The sequence below is a fragment of the Carcharhinus amblyrhynchos genome, chromosome 8, assembly GCF_965287045.1.
Source record: "Carcharhinus amblyrhynchos chromosome 8, sCarAmb.v2.hapA, whole genome shotgun sequence".
NCBI classification, from domain to species: domain Eukaryota; kingdom Metazoa; phylum Chordata; class Chondrichthyes; order Carcharhiniformes; family Carcharhinidae; genus Carcharhinus; species Carcharhinus amblyrhynchos.
The window spans coordinates 41,755,335-41,771,121 of NC_137331.1; positions in this window are offsets into that span (position 1 = coordinate 41,755,335).

The following is a 15,787-nucleotide window of genomic DNA, read 5'->3' on the forward strand; positions in this document are numbered from 1 at the left end:
TGCAACTGCGCGTTTGACTGGTTTCTGATATTTTCTGCTTCGGGTTGGGTGGATAACACTGACAATCTCCTTCACAATATGGACAGGAGTGTGGCTAAATGTCACAATAAAAATAAATTCACATTACTCTGGAAATCTGTGGTGTCACTACATCTTCAGTCACTCACTGCTGCCTTCATTTGATGTCACAATCAGATGGATGTGTCCTGAATGAATATATTGTGCTGAACATTTTCACTGGCATTCACTTAAATCCCACATCAAAAGGGTTGCGGTTTAAACGGGACTTCTCAGCAGCTCTGGAGTTCATATGAATTTCTGAAGGGCTCTTGGGACTCAAGTTCCAAGGTTTACATTTCCCGACTGCAAGTCCCTACCTGAGGGGATAGAGATTGAGACAGCTTTCTACTTGAACGGGATATGAGAAGTCTAGACTTCCATTGTTCCTTACAGTTGGAGTGCTGAGGGTTTGGTGCTTTTTTTCTGTTCCGTTACAGAAGTGCTGTTGGACTGTCTTTGATGATAAACCTCAGTTTTTGTCTGCTCAGGTTGCTTTATTGGCCGGTTACTGGGTTTATTTGGTGAGGGGAGGGTGTTCCTGGTCTCTGCAAAAGCACATGACAGACCTGGAGGACTGGAGTACCTGACACATGTGCAGCTGTCTTTGGATGGTGGTGGCAGACTGAGGCATCATGGTGGCACAATGTTTAGTACTGCTGCCTCACGTCGCAGGGACCCTGGTTGAATTCCGGCCTCAGGTCACTGTCTGTGTAGAGTCTGCACATTCTCCCCGTGTCTGCATGGGTTTCCTCTGGGTGCTCCAATTTCCTTCCACAGTCCCAAAATGGGCAGATTAAGTGGATTGGCCATGGTAAATTGAGCCTAGTGTCAGCGGGATTAGCAGGGTGTTACGGGTGTGGGCCGTAGGTGGGATTGTGGTTGATGCAGGTTCAATGGTCTGAATGGCCTCTTTCTGTACTGTAGGGATTCTAACCACAGAAAAGTTACTGCAGGGAAGGAATCCATTCAGCCCATCTTGTCCATGCCAGCCCTGATAAAGGAGCCTGATGAAGGAGCAGCACTCCAAAAGCTTCTGATACCAAATAAACCTGTTGGACTTTAACCTGGAATTGTGAAACTTCTTCTGAGTTCTAGGACATCCAGGTGTCTTCCTGTACCTGACCCATAACCCTGTAGTTTACAGCACTTAAGGTGCAGATCCAGGTACTTTTTAAAAGAGTTTAGTGTCTCTGCCTCCACCACCAACTCAGGCAGTGAATTCCAAACACCCACCATCCTCTGCATAAAAAAAAGTTCTTCCTTATGTACCCTCTACACCTGCTGATACTTACCTTGAATATATGTCCCTGGTTCTGGAATTCTCTGCCAAGAGAAACAATTTTATTTTGCTCAATCTACCTCTTCTCTTCATAATTCTGTACACCTCAATCAAATCCCCCTCCGTGTTCTTTGTTCCAATGCAAATTCAACTTTAAGGGTGTTCAAATGGTCAGTGGATAGGCATATGGATAACATTGGAATAGTTTACGTTAGAGGGTCATTAGATTGGTTCCACTGGTCAGCGCAACATCGAGGGCTGAAGGGCCTGTACTGCGCTGTAATGTCCTATGTTCTAAATAGTCCCTACCTCTCCAATCTCTCCTCATAGTTACATTTTTCTAGCCCTGGCAACATTCTTGTAAACCTCCCATTCACCCTCTGCAGCACAATTGCATCCTTCCTATAATGTGACCAGAACTGCGCACAGTACTCCAGTTGCGGAGTTGTTTTCTGGAGAACGAAAAAGTAAGGGGGAGCCCAGCAACAAAGTTACCCCGGCTGGAGAGGTCATCATGATGGCGGGATGAGATGGAAGGGGCTGGGGGTACTCCAAGAACAGGATGGAAGGAACGGAATGGGGATAGTATGAGATGGTGGAATCTAAGTGTGGCACAACTTGGGAACAATTATTTGGTGCAATTTATCTGAAAGCTATTCTTTATAGGGGATTTTCACAGTAACTTCATCACAACGTTAATTTTGATTTTGATTTTATTTATTGTCACATGTATTGGGATCCGGTGAAATGTATTGTTTCTTGCGCGCTATACAGACAAAGCATACTGGTCATAGAGAAGGAAAGGAGAGGGTGTTGAATGTAGTGTTACTATCATGGCTAGGTTGTGGACAAAGATCAACTTAATGCGTGGTAGGTCCCTTCAAAAGTCTGACGGCAGCAGGGAAGAAGCTGTTCTTGAGTCAGTTGGTACATGTCCTCAGTCTTTTATATCTTTTTCCCAATGGAAGAAGATGGAAGAGAGAATGTCTGGGCTGTGTGGGGTCCTTAATTATGCTGGCTGCTGTTCTGAGGCAGTGGGAAGTGTAGACAGAGACAATGGATGGGAGGCTGGTTTGCATGATGGATTGGGCTACATTCATAACCCTAATATAAGCCTACTTGTGACTAATAAACTTATGTTTAAACAGAACATTCACTTGATTTGAATGAAAAAAAAGAAAGGATGCCGAGTGAATTGTACGTCAGTGTTGATTTTATAGATGTAGATGATGTTAACATTCTCAAGTCTCCTGAGTTTTGACACAGTATAACTCCAGTGGACATTCATTGGTCCAGAAACATCACCTGACTAATTTATGAAAAGTCATTTGGTGGCACAGAACTTGAATATAGCTGAAAAGAGAGACATGTTGCTGAAACTTTTTCTCTTGCACTCATCAGGACAAATACAAGAAAACCAAATTTCAAACAACCACAACAATTTATATTACGGGATTAAAGGGTACTGATTGGAATATGCCTTGGGCAATCAGAGTCGATTTATCAGTCAGTCAGCACCCTTTTCTCCTGTCATGTAAATTGCTTAGCAGAGATCCACAAACCATTTGCAGTCAAATTGGTATTTTGATTGCCATAAATACAGGACTATCTAGTTATTCTTTCACCAAGGACTTTAACAGAATCAATACTTCTTCCCCTGAGAAAGACTACGTGAAGTAGGCCATGTATAAAAACCAGCCTTGGAACATAAATACAAATTTAATCAAGCATATGGTCTTATGACTTGTCATGACAGTCTAATTGGGAATTCTTTTCTCCTGAGCTGAAAAGGCAGGTTTAACATTGCAATGTTATTTGAGGAATAAATTCTCTTTCCTTTAAACCGCCTGTTATAATTTCAGCATCTATCATCTAAGAAAACATCTTCATAACTAACAATCATGCTCCATGACAAAATCCTTACAAGGATTCAGGTTTCGTAACATTGTAACTGCTCCCTCCTTGAGATTAATTTTGTGCGATTGTTTGAGTTGGTTAGACCATAATATATAGGAGCAGATCAAGTCTGAACAAAGTAAAAAGAAATGTACAGTACACAAACAGGCCCTTCGGCCCTCCAAGCCCATGCTAATTATGGTGCCCCAACTAACCAAAAAAAACCCTCATGCCCTTACTAAGCTTGTATCCCTCTTTTCCCTCTCTATTCATGCACCCATCCAGATGCCTCTTAAATGTTGCTAAAGTGCCTACTTCCACCACCTCCTCTGGCAGCGCGTTCCAGGCACCCACCACTCTGCGTGAAAAGCTACCCCTACACAAGTCATTCAATGAGATCATAGCTGACCTGATGTAACAATCCTCAACTCCACTTTCCCGCCTTATCCTCATAACCCTCGGTTCCCTTACTGATTAAAAATCTCTCTATCTCAGCCTTGAACGTACTCAATGACTCAACCTCTACAGTCCTCTGTGGTAAAGAATTCCACAGATTCACTCCCCTCTGAGAGAAGAAATTCCCCCTCGTTTCTGTCTGAAATGGGACAGTCCCCTTACTCTGAGATGATGACTCTAGTCCTAGACTCTCCCACAAGGAGAAACAACCTCTCAGCAACTAATCTGTCAGCCCCCTGAGAATCTGATGTGTCATGATGTGGAGGTGCCGGCATTGGACTGGGGTAAACACAGTAAGAAGTCTCACAACGACAGGTTAAAATCCAATAGAGTTACTTGATAGCAAATGCCACTAGCTTTCGAAGTGTTGCTCCTTCGTCAGGTGAGTGGGAGTTCTGTTCACAAACTCAATTTACAGAATACTGATTGGAACGCGAATCTTTACAGCTAATCAAGTCTTAAAGGTACAGACAATGTGAGTGGAGAGAGCATTAAGCACTGGTTGAAAAGATGTGTATTGTCTCCAGACAGGACAGTTAGTGAGATTTTGCAAGCCCAGGGTTACCCCCACAACTTGCCTGGGCTTGCAAAATCTCATAACTATCCTGTCGGGAGACAATACACATCTCTTTAACCTATGCTTAATGCTATCTCCACTCACATTGCCTGCACCTTTAAGACTTAATTACCTGTAAAGACTCGCATTCCAACTATTACCTTGTAAACCGAGTTTGAACTCCCACTTACCTGACAAAGGAGCAGCACTCTGAGAGCTAGTGGCTTTTGTTACCAAATAAACCTGTTGGACTTTAATCTGGTGTTGTGAGACTTCTTACTGATTCCAATGTGTCTCAGTAAGGTAGCCTCTCATTCTTCTCAACTCCAATGAGCACAGATCCAACCTACTCAACCTGTCCTCATGAAAAAATCCCCCTTACCTGGGATTGACCAAGTGAACCTTCAGTGGACTGTTTCCAATATCAGTATATCTTTCCTTAGATAAATGGACCAAAACAGTATTCCAGGTTTCCTTCTATATTCCATCATTCTCTAGATTGCAATAGTTCTTTATTGGCAGGTCCAATTTTATTTTTTAGAAAGCATTTAGACAATTACATGGGTAAGGTGGATATAGAGAGATATGGGTCAAATGCAGGCAATTGGGACTAGCATAGTGGCAAAATAAAGAGCAGCATGGATGAGTTGGGCTGAAGGGCCTGTTTCCACGCTGTAAACCTCTATGACTCTGTGATCCCATGTCTGCAAACAGGGGAGGCAATGGCCTACTGGTATTATCATTAGACTGTTAATCCAGAAACTCAGCTAGTGTTCTGGGGACCTGGGTTGAAATCCCATCTACAGCAGATGGTGGAATTGGAATTCAATAAAAAAAACCTGGAATTAAGAATCTACTGATGACCATGAAGTCATTGTTAATTGTTGGAAAAACCCATCTGATTCACTAATGTTCTTTAAGGAAGGAAAACTGTCTTTCTTATCTGGTCTGGCTTACATGTGACTCCAGAGCTACAGAATTGCAGTTGACTCTCGAATACCCTCCACTAGAGATGGACAACAAATGCTAGCCAGCCAGTGATGCCCATGTCCCACAAATGAATTTTAAAAAAGTTCCCCGAGATGTCTAGTGGTTGTGACAAATGGAAGATTTTATTTTCACCTTCCGTGACTCCGCAACTGTAACCTTCCCAATCCTGGAAGGAGGTTGGCTGTAAATCCTTCAGAGCCCCTAACGAGACCAGAGGAAAACAAAGAAATGCTTATGAAGAAATTAGAATATTTATAATGGATTAGTCCCAGATGGCAAATTTTCAAGCGTACAAGAGGAAATAAAATAGGAAATTGGGGAGTTCTGACTGGAACCTTGCACAGTTTATTGGAAACAGGAAGACTGACAGATTGGAAAGTAAGAAATGTGATACGAGAGTATATGAAGGTGGGTCCTTGACAATTACAGATTAATTAGCTTGCTGGGTGCTAAAGCCATACTAGTGACTTTACATTTCAATCACTGCCCCAGTGATGAGTGTGAATTTGGAGGATATATCTTTTTGTTGCACTGTTCACTTGGTTCACTGGGGAAGGAAATGTAATCGATGCCTATCTCTACATCACCAACCCTGTCACCCAGGTTGTGTGTCTTGGCATTAATCCTGCCTGCACTGGTCACCAGGGTTCACAGGGGCACCAACACACAGACAATTATCAACACATGACTGTGTTATACAGGGGTGATATTGGCAAGCCAATGCCAAGCCACTTCCCACCCCATCTCCTGTGGCTCTCAAAGCTTTTTGGCAAGTTTTAAATTGAACCGGAGGACATAGGCTGTAGGTTCAGAGCCAGAATAGGTCCACAGCAGACGCCATCTCCCTAGTTATATCACAGTTTGGTATGGCTCCTGCTCTGCCCAAACTACAAAAGGTTGTGAATTTAGCCCAATCCATAATGCAAACCAGCCTCCCATCCATTGACTCCGTCTACACTTCCCATTGCCTCGGCAAAGCAGCCAGCATAATTAAGGACCCTACGCACCCTGGACATTCTCTCTTCCATCTTCTTCCTTTGAGAAAAAGATATAAAAATCTGAGGTCAAATACCAACCAACTCAAGAACAGCTTCTTTTGAATGGACTTATCTGACATTAAGTTGATCTTTCTCTACACCCTAGCTATGATTGTAACACTACATTCTGCACCCTCTTCTTTTCTTCTCTATGAATGGTATGCTTTGTCTGTATAGCACGCAAGAAACAATACTTTTCACAGTATGTTAATACATGTGACAATAATAAATCAAATCAAATCAAATCAAAGGAGGTGAGATGATTGTTTGATTCAGTGGATTGTTGTGGTCTGAGAGGGCACTGGGTACAGACTCAGTCGTGATTCCCAAAGGGAACACTCGAAAAGGAGAAGCCTGTAGACCTATGGGGAATGGGACCAATTGAATTGCTCTTTCAGAGAGCTTGCACACACATGATGGGCCAAACGGTGTTGTAAGAGTCGACAATTCTGTCCAGTAACAGCACTGTTCATGGGATGAATGGGTATTTACCCCCACCGGTGACATCTGGGAGTAATTTCCCCTCCCAATGACATCTGGATACCATATCGCTGTAAATGACTAGCATTGATCTGAAGTATTGTGTAAGTATCCTCCACTCATTGCATTCTGTGGACGGCACAGTGGCACAGTGGTTAGCAGTGCTGACTCATAGTACCAGGGATCTGGATTCAATTCCTGGCCTCAGGTGACCGTCCATGTTGAATCTGCATGTTCTCCCCATGTCTGCATGGGTTTCCTCCGGGTGCTCCAGTTTCCTCCCAGTCTGAAAGATGTGCTCGTTAGGTGCATTGGCCATGCTAAATTCTCCCTCAGTGTATCCGAACAGGCGCGGAGTGTGGCAACTCAGGGATTTTCACAGTAACTTCATTGCAGTGTTAATGTAAACCTACTTGTGGCACTAATAAATAAACATTCTGCTGTACCCAGGAGAAGTTACTGTTGTTTTGTTTGTGAATTTGGAGACAAAATTATAAATCCCTCCCTTGTCTCCAACTCCTTGGCTAAAGCAGCATTCCAATATTCACCCTGTTACATTTGGAAATGTGAAAAGGTTTTGGTTCATTGGTAACCCTCTGAGCAAATTAATCACAATGTGAAATTTGGGAAAGTCTTTTCCTGGGACTGTAACAAAATGATGATATGAGCTGAATAATGGCAGCTCATTTCTTTCATGCAAAGAAATATTAACAGATTCCTCCACATTAATATTGAATCAATTCCATTAAGGTGATAAGAGCATCCAATTTCATTTCTTATCTCTCTGACAGATACATCTGTCTATAAGTATCTGTTGTGATCTACACTGCTTTGAACAATACATCTACACTTTGCTCTGTGCACCACAAGGAGACTTGGTACAACTCATGAATCATATCATAGAATCCCTACAGTACAGAAACAGGCCAGTCTACACCAACCACAATTCCATCCATGCCCTATTTCTATAACCCCACATATTTACCCTATTAATCCCCCTGACACTAAAGGGCAATTTAGCATGGTCAATCAAATAACCCGCACATCTCTTTGGACTGTGGGAGGAACATGGAGCACCCGGAGGAAACCCACACAGACATGGGGAGAATGTGCAAACCCACACAGACAGTGACCTGAGGCCAGAATTGAACCTGGGTTCCTGGCACTGTGAGGCAGCGATGCTAACCACTGTACCACTGTGTCGCCCCCATGAAAGTTTCTTTTATTCAATTATGGAATGTGGGTGTCACTGGTTAGACCAGCATTTATTGCCCATCCCTAGTTGCCCTTGAGCTGCCTTCTTGAACCACTGCAGTCCATATGGTGTAGGTGTGCCCATAGTGCTGTTAGAGAGGGAGTTCCAGGATTTTGATCTAGAGATGAAGAAGGAAAAAAGTTATTTCCAAGTCAGGATGGCGTGTGAATCAACGTTGTTGCTTTATCCGTGATTTTGCTGATCTTTTCTTTCATGCCATTGCAGGCTAACTTGGAGGCTCTTCCAGAGTAAGCTGCTGCAATGCACTATAATCAAACTCTTTTCCAAAAGCACCTTCTTGTGCATGTGCATCCGTATTAACATTTTTGAAGAGCAAAAGGAAAGTGTTGCAGTTCCACAGAGCTGTTCACAACATCAGGGCATCCTAAAACTCTTTACGCTCAATGAAATACTATTGAAATGTGGTCACTATTGTAGTAAGCACAGCAGCCAATTTGCACTCAGCAAGATCCCGCAAGCAACACGATAATAGAAAATCAGATTGTGGTGTTGGTTGAGTGATCTGTTAGGGACCAGATCAGAAACCTCAAGGTATCATACGAATCCAGATTGGACCCCGCACTATTTCGACATTAGTGTGAGGACAAGAGGTTTCAGTTCAAGTGCAATTCAACTAATAAACTACGGGAGCTTTTATCAAAACAAATGTTATTTAACAACACAATAAAACAAATGAATTAGCTTAACTTTTAACTATTCTACAATTCTTAAACATGATGAGCTACAAGTCTTAACTGCTAACCTATCGCTATGAGTTCGAACTCAAGCAATATTCATCTTATAGACTTAAACCCTCTCTTTGAAATTAGTTAGCAAAACCCAGGCATGCTTGTTGTGACTCAGGTTACCAGCCCTGGAGCTCTCACAGAGGCCTTTTCAGATGAAGAAAGAGAGTGGGAAAAATATTGCTTTCTTCTGATAGTCCAGGCAGCAACTTCCTTTGTTTTTAAAATTAAACTGAAACTCTTTCCTTCCTGGAAGCTTAGCTCCTCCCAATAACCAAATGAAACTATGTACCTCATCTAAAATCTCAGGAGAACCAAAATAAATAAAAGGGCCATTAACTCTACAAAGTGACACATCCCTAGTGTAATGACTTCAATCAGGCCATTGAGGTTGGCTTATTGGAGTATGAAATCCCTGATTAAGGATCTAATTGATGGGCCAATCAGGGAGTCTTTGCCTTGTATTTAACTGGGAGTGTCACTTTCTCTGACACCCCTGGATGTTGACTGCTAACAGCTAGCACTCTGTGTACTGCTGTTAGAGTTTGTAAAGACAGGGATTTTGGTGAAGGGACTTCTGCCTAATTATACCTAGCTAAGATGAATTACAAGCCTGCATTCTTAATATCAGCAGTATGTTTTTCAGACAAATCAATTCTTGTAACAAAAAAACTGCCTTTTAAAGCAGCCCCACCTTAAACATAAAATATATCAAAATAGCACAGTATCATCACAGATCCATATTGGCCAGAACATAATTATTGCCACAGGCTACTTTGCACCTACCAGAGAGGACAGAATAGATCTCCATTTAGCATCTCATTGGGAAAGTTGCAGCTCCAACAGTGCAGCCCTCCCTAAATACTGCACTGGAAAGTGTTGGTCTAGGTTTTGTGCTCAAGTGCCTGGTGTGGAACTTGAACCCAGCACCTCCACACTTCAGAGAGAGGCATGGCTGACACTAGCAGGACCAGGATACCCCAAACATGAGAGAGAGCCAACAGCACATCAGGTCAAACCCCAGCATGACTTGGGAATGCAGGAAATGAATGGGGTGAGGTGGAGGAAGATGGAGAAGGTGGGGTAGCAGGAGGAAGGGGAAGAAGCGTGAAGGACAGCTAAATAAGAACATAAGAACATAAGAAATAGGAGCAGGAGTAGGCCATCTAGCCCTTCGAGCCTGCCCCACCATTCAATAAGATCATGGCTGATCTGTCGCTGCTCAGTTCCACTTTCCCACCCTCTCCCCATAACCCTTAATCCCCTTTCTTATCAAAAACCCATCAACCCGCGTCTTAAAAATATTTAGCGAGGCAGCCTCCACCACTTCAACGGGCAGAGAGTTCCAGAGATTCACCACCCTTTGAGTGAAGAAGTTCCTCCTCAACTCCGGTCTAAACCGCCCCCCTTTTATCTTGAGGCTGTGCCCCCTAGTCCTACTGTCTTTTCTGAGTGGGAAGAGCCTCTCCACCTCTATCCTATCCATCCCATTCATCATCTTATACGTCTCAATGAGATCTCCCCTCATTCTTCTAAACTCTAACGAGTACAAGCCTAGTTTATTCAGCCTCTCCTCATAGCTCAACCCCCTCAACTCCGGTATCAGCCTAGTAAACCTCCTCTGCACTCCCTCCAAGGCTAAAATATCTTTGTGCAGGTGCAGCGCCCAAAACTGCACACAGTACTCCAGCTGCAGCCTCACCAATGCCCTATACAGCTGCAGCAAGACCTCCCTACTTTTATATTCAATCCCCCTCGCTATGAAGGCCAGCATCCCATTTGCCTTCCTGACCACCTGCTGCACCTGCAAGCTGGGTTTTTGCGACTCATGCACAAGGACCCCGAGGTCCCTCTGCACCGTCGCCTGCTGCAGCTTTTCGCCCCGTAAGTAATAGTCCTTCCTACCATTCTTCCTACCAAAGTGGACCACCTCACACTTGCCAACATTAAATTCCATTTGCCATTTCCTGGCCCATTCACCCAGCCTATCTAGATCCTTCTGCAGACTCTCCACACCCTCCGCACAATTTGCCGTTCCCCCAATCTTGGTGTCATCAGCAAATTTTGACACCCTACACTCGGTTCCCTCCTCCAGATCATCTATATAAATGGTAAAAAGCTGAGGCCCCAGCACCGACCCCTGGGGCACTCCACTAGTCACCATCCGCCAATCCGAATAGCACCCGTTGACCCCCACTCTCTGCCTCCTATTTGACAACCAATCCTCTATCCACGCTAACACCCTACCCCCAACTCCATGTCCCTCGACCTTCTGCAATAACCTCTTGTGAGGTACTTTGTCAAACGCCTTCTGAAAATCTAGAAAGACCACATCCACCGGCTCTCCTTTATCCACCGCCCTAGACACATCCTCACAGAACTCCAGTAAATTTGTCAGACACGACTTCCCTTTAATGAAACCGTGCTGCGTCTGCTCTATCAAGCAATTCCCTTCAAGATGCCTCGCAATTTCCTCCTTAATGACAGATTCTAACATTTTACCCACCACAGACGTTAAACTAACAGGCCTATAATTCCCTGCCTTTTGCCTGGCACCCTTCTTAAACAACAGCGTAACATTAGCCGTTTTCCAATCATCCGGCACTTCCCCGGAATCCAGCGACGTCTGGAAAATAACCACCAAGGCATCCACTATCACCTCCGCCATTTCTTTCAGAACCCTCGGATGCATTCCATCCGGTCCTGGGGACTTGTCCACAATCAGTCCCTCCAGTCTGTCGAGTATTTTACTTTTCCTGCTACATCCTAAAAGCTGGCACCACATAGAATGTAGGCGGTCTTGTGACGCAGTGAGGTTAGCACCCCTGTCTCCGAACCAGAAGTTCCGGGTTCGATATCCACCACAGGACTTAATGGCTGAGGAAGGTGCGCTCAAACAGGTTGAGTGTGAACTTGCTAAATCCTTCCAAACACACCAATGGCTGATGGTAAGAGAGGAAGATTCACCTGGACTGCAGGGCTCCTTGTGTTAAACAACTCGACATGCAGGTTCTTGCCACCGCCTGTACTCCATCGCAAGCATCCTCCTCGTTTTGGGAAGCCTATCAAGAGAAGCACCATGTACAGGAAGCAGTTCCGCTGGGAGGGCAGGAACAGTCGAGTTAATCTTCGGTACTATACCTTTCCAATGTCATAAAAGACATCCATTTATTGAAAAAGTACATTTGAAGCAAGTGGCATAAATTAAAATATGTCAGAACCCCACCACGGCATGTGATAAATATCCCAGCTTGTAGGATTGCCAGTAAATTGTGAGTGACAAGGAAGCTTTCCAGTCAGCCTCACTTATGGAAATATTTATCATCTCACCATTCTTCCTAAGGTTTCTTGCTTTTAACTGTCCGGCTTTAATGAAATCCATGTTGTTGTTTCTCATCTAAAACTGTTAAATTGCAACCAGATTATGTGATTGGCAAATGTTGATATGAAAAGTCCACAGAACAAGTGAGGTATTTTTCATCAGCCTGTCATATCACGACCCTTTCAGTCTGAATTTTTTAACAACCTCCAGTTCTCTGTAAAGGTAGAGCTGGAGCTCCATTCTCGGGGTATAACCGTATGAATGCAACGTATGAACTGCTGGTCTGATTGACAGTCCAAATTTCAGGAACAGAACCCTGAAGAGGGGCAGTCAAAGAAATGACAGGGAGAGTCACCATTGGCCATCTCAATTAGCCCCCTGAATGGGATCTTTGTGCTGCTTCGCAGTGACTTTGAAATGTTATATTATCGAGTGGATGCTTAACCCATCAAACACCTGGTGCCAATCAACCATTTGATGTTCACTTAAATGCTCAAAGACTTTTGGAATAGTGACTCAAAATGGAGAGTAACTGCACAGTGCTGCTGAATAAAGCATAACTCCAAAGTGTAAATCAGCCATGATGATACTGTGCTATTAATAGACTTTGGGCGGGATTTTCCAGCCACACTCACCCCCAAAACCAGAAAATCCTGCCCGAGGTCAATGGGCCTTTGCATGGTCCTCCCTTCCCCCGCCCTGCTCACTACCATTCCCCTGGGAAGTGGGATGAGAAAATGTTTCTCAAGACTGCTTTCAGAGGCAGTATTTTGTTACAGTCTGTCAGTTTACCTGGTAGGAATACAGCAGATGCTGAGAAAGCAGGATAATTACTCATTTTAGCCATGTGTTTATTTAGCAGGAGGCTTAATGGGCTGCTCCATTTGATAAGGTGGGTTGGGTTTACAGGAACAAAATCATGTGATATTGAGTTAATGGGAGGAGCTTGTCATGTAGCAGGGAATTGGTTTCAGTTTCATTTTTAACAAAGTGCAGATGCTGACTTAATGATAGAAACTTGGAGGCTCTCTCTCTCCCTGTCTTAAAAAACCTCTCTGAAAGCTCTAAGCCAGTTACCAAAGTCAAAGCAAGTATGCTTATGTTTGCGCAGTATTTTTCAAGAGAGGTTTAAGACTATAAGAAAATAATTGCTTAATTGGAGCTGAATAGTAATAAGTAAGAAGTTGACAGTTTGTTTCTTTGCATGACTGGGAGTAGTTTTGCACCAGTCATTCAGAATGGTGACAACTTGTCTATCGAGCAGCATAAAAGCAAATTACTATGGATGCTGGAATCTAAGAAAATGATGGAAAATCTCAGCAGGTCTGGCAGCATCTGTAAGAAGAGAAAAGAGCTGATGTTTCGAATCCAGATGACCCTCTGTCAAAGCCTTTATCGAACAGCATTGTGGTTTGAGTCACAACATCGGAATGATGAAGCAGAGTGCCAGCAGAGAAGGAAAGAATGGGAATGAATTCTGTACTCCGGTTCGCACTGCCTTGTGGGACATCCTGCCCCATTTACCCAAAGATCTGTGAGTTGAGCACTGTCCTGTTCAGCTGCATGAAGACCCTTGGCAGAAACTTGCAACCCGAAGCAGATGTCATCCTCGATCTGTGGGACAGCCAAGAATGAACCAGAATTGGCTGATCCAATTCTTGAAAGCGCATCATTTACAAGGAACTTCTTTTGTTGTTTTCCCTTATCTGCCTTGTCACATTCTACTGACAGATCTTTTTAAATACTCGTTCGAGGGGTGGGGGCATTGCTGGGCTGGCTAGGCCAGCATATATTGCTGATGCCTTATTGCCCTTTGAGAAGGTGGTGGTGAGCTGCCTTCTCGAACTCACTGCAGTCTCTGTGGTGGACGTACACCCACTGTGCTGTTAGGAGTTCCAGGTCCTGTTTTCTCAGGAGTGCCAGGATTCTGACCCAGTGACAGTCAAGTCACTGGGTCAGAACTATTTCCAAGTCAGGATGGTAAGTGGTTTGGAGGAGGACTTCCAAGAGCTGTTGTTCCCAGATATCTGATGCCCTTGTCCTTCCACGTGGTGATACCATGGGTTTGGAAGGTGCTGTCTAAGAAAGCTGGGTGAGTCCCTGCAGTGTGTCTTGTATGGGCACACACTGCTGTCACTGTGCGCTGGTAGTGGAGGGAGTGAATGTTGAAGATAGTGCGCAGAGTGCCAGTCAAGTGGTTCACTTTCTCCTGGATGCTGTTAAGCTCCTTGAGTGTTGTTGGAGCTGCACTCATCCAGGCAAGTGGAGAATATTCCATGACTTGTGCCTTGCAGATGGTGGACAGGCTTTGGGGAGTGAGTTACTCACTTCATCACCATGAATATTAACCCATTATCCTTCAACAACCACATCCATTTTTTTAAAAATTCATTCATGGAATGTGGGCATAGTTGGCTGGGCCAGTGTTTATTGGCCAACCCTCAGTTCATTTAAGAGTCAAACACATTGCTGTGGTTCCAGAGTCACATGGAGGCCAGACCGGTAAGATTTCCTTCCCTGAAGGGACATTAATGAACAAGATAGTTTTTTACGACAATCAACAATGGTTTCATGATCATCAGTAGACTTTTAAATCCAGATTTTTATTGAATTCAAATTTCGCCATATGTTGTGGTAGGATTCAAATCCAGATCCCCAGAGCATTACCCTGGGTCACTGGATTATTAGTCCTTCCTTTAAACTAGGCTAGTATAGCGAATATGTTCCTGAACCCATCCAATATCTGAGATAGACCAAGTCATATATTTTTGTTTGAGGTAAATTCTGGTGTATCCTTTGATGTGAGAAGATTGCTGTCAGAGTGATCTCCTCTGTTACTGCTGTGTATCCAAGTTATAGATCATAGAGCATTGATCATGCAGTGCAGAAGAAGGCCATTCAGCCCATTGAGCCTGCACCAACCAGAATCCCACCCAAGCCCTATCCCCATAATCTCATGCATTTACCCTCGCTAGATCTCCTGACACTAAGGGGCAATTTAGCATTGCCAATCCACCTAACCTGCACATCTTTGGACACCAAGGGGCCATTTAGTATGGCTAATCCACCTAACCTACACGTCTTTGGACTGCAGTTTACTACAAAGATGAGGCCATTTAAGCTTTCCTCCTCATATGTACAGCTCAGGTTCCTCCACTTTGACCTTTCAAAAGAGCAGCAATAAGTAGTATTATTTGAGTTGAAACAATATGACAAATGTAAGTCCTGCCTTCACTTTGGCATCTCCCTGCTGCAACAATAGAATTAGAGAAATTCAGTAGGCCAATAATTACAGCTTGCAAGATGAAGGCATAATTGAACAAAGCGGTCTGCATTGTTATATAGCTTTCCACACTGATTTGCAATGTTAATATACATTTCTGTGTCAAAGTTAGCGTCAGTCGAAGCTTCTTAAACAAAAGAACGCTGTTAAGTGAATAACATAAGGAGCCTTGAGCCTTCCTGGAACTGAGCCCAGAAACCTCCCTCCCACAGACTGTGAAGAGAAATTCACATGATGTTTTGTTCAGTTTTACACATTGGGCCAGTCTGAGTCAATGCTGTCACTTACACTGTCAGTAAGTTATTGTTAGTTACAGGACAGGGACACACTGCAGAGCCCTTGAGGCCCACTATTCACCCAACTAGCTTATTCCACAAGCCAGTACAGCAGAAGATGTACATTGCTTGACCTTGGACAGCTGTCTCAC